This window comes from Hippocampus bargibanti, linkage group LG02 (assembly GCF_051943395.1).
Source record: "Hippocampus bargibanti isolate YZ-2025 linkage group LG02, ASM5194339v1, whole genome shotgun sequence".
NCBI classification, from domain to species: Eukaryota; Metazoa; Chordata; class Actinopteri; order Syngnathiformes; family Syngnathidae; genus Hippocampus; species Hippocampus bargibanti.
In genome coordinates this window covers 33,711,589-33,713,816 of record NC_142735.1, presented here as the reverse complement: position 1 = coordinate 33,713,816, position 2,228 = coordinate 33,711,589, and positions in this window count along the sequence as shown.

Sequence of the window (2,228 nt, the reverse complement as noted above, 5' to 3'; positions counted from 1 at the left end):
TTTTTAATGGTTTCTAATGGGAAATAAATCTTTGGCAGACAAACCTTTCTCCTTAGACACACTTTCTGGGAACCAATAAAGTCCATAAGCTGAGGTATCGCTCTACTTTGTAGTTTAATTAAATGAAGTAAACTACTAGTAAAGGCTAAACATGGGTTCTGGCTTCTGCGCTGTATGTGTGTTGTTTGTCTGCCACATGCAGCAGCACTAAGTGTTGCATGCACTCATGCAGTTCAAGGAAACACTCTCAATCGACATAAATGGCTAAGGGACTTGTGGTCAATCTGTTGTGGTGTGTGTACTTAGATGGCCGCCAAGAATTGCATACGTGTTTAGATGGAGTCCCGAGGGAACACAAAATGTCATCATAGGAAGTGATTACTTGCTCATACGCACTCAGGTGTCTTTTGATGAGAATGTGTTCGAAGAGTGATAAAATCGTAGCCACCAAGTTACAAATTGCTACTCCTGAATTATGTCAGGGTGGCCAAAAACATCAGTACACCTCATAAATCTACCTGCGTCAGCACTTTCTGTCCTTCTGTGCACTTCTGTTTCTAAGTTAAATTGGAACCAGGAACTTTCCTCCATACATCAATTTGCGTCCTGTAAAAATGTGATTTTTGACTCAAAAGGCTTTGTCAAAAATGTGCATGATTATCCTAAACTCATTCACTGCCAGAGGATGTGTAAAAATTTTGTCACTCCAGTTCCAGGGTTTTTGTCATTGTCAGTCAAATGCCAGGACAAATAGAATATTGAATTTTAGGACTCCATAAACATTCAATGCAGTGTAAGAAACCTTAGAGCTTTTTCCGAAATTATATGGATCTGGAGTTTTCTAAGCATGAAATGAGAGTGACTGTACAAAATACAATGCAATACATACAAATTAGTTTATATGGTGCTTTAACAACAGCTGTAACTGGAACAAAGCGCTAACATGGAAAACAGGGGGATGCTTCCCCCCTTGTGGAAGAGAAAATAAATTGCCAGAATTCAGGCCAGCGTTTGATCGACACCCAAACATGAAAAAACAACAACACCAAAACTAATTCAGGAATGGCGATCCATGTCATTGATAGAGAATAGACAGAATAGAAATTATCATATTTAAAAGTTTCAAGGTTAGTTGCCCGCCGAACACAAAGCCCACAATGGAAGCACAGAGAAACCTGGGGTCAATTAGAGGTGAACAGACACAGCCTGTTAACCTGTCATCTTCACGTGGGAGATCTGGTCCCTGGACTCATTTAGTACTTGCTCAACTCCTTCACAGGACATAAGTTAGGACTGGGTATAATAATTCACATCAAGAGCTCATTAGCCTGGCTACAAATCTTTCGGTTCAGGTAAAGACAACCCATTAAAATGTATACGTTCTGTTGTTTATAGTTGTTGGTGTTTGGGACGTCCAGGGGCGTGGTATTCAAATCAAGAAGACTATGTTTGACTAATGTATCACTTCAATTTACATATACTCTCAATCAATAGCTTGGCAGAGGGCTGCAAAAGTTGGGCGTCTGTCATGAATGGGCAGTAAAAGACAATCTTCCTGTGTTCTAGCCTTTGTTCACTGTGTCTGACCGAATATCTCTGACAGTCCTATTTGCGTGACTCCCGCTGCTCACCCACAGAAAAACTTATCCTGGGACTGTAAAATGACTATGAGTGTTTTGAAAGGCACTGATAAATAAAATGTATTATTATTATTATTATTATTATTATTATTATTATTATTATTATTATTATTAAAATGATCACCTCCAATTAGGAAGCCATGGTTGTTCACCAGAAATGACACCAAGTTGAGTACTGATGTGTGTGTGCGTCAGGGCGCATTCTCCCTGTGACTATAAGGAACAAATAGAGGGGTAAAAAAGTGGAAATAGTCAACAAAAAGGAGCATCAGGGACTGATTGATGTCTTGTCAGGTGGCGCTGTGAAGATGTCAGCATTGAGACACGCTAAAAAAACTGCCAATGACTCTGCCTGAGCTGCAAACGCTTCAAAGCAAAAAGTAGCTCAGCAGAGCAAAATGGGCTGACTCATCAATTTGACAATCCTCGAAAACACCAAATTATTAGTTGTATTAAGGTCATCCTGTCTACTTGATATCTAATTTAAAACAGATTCTTTACTTACAGACAGTGTATTGTAGGTGTTTCAAATACTTGTCAGGTATTGAAACACCTACAATACACTGTCTGTAAGATAAGAATCTGTTT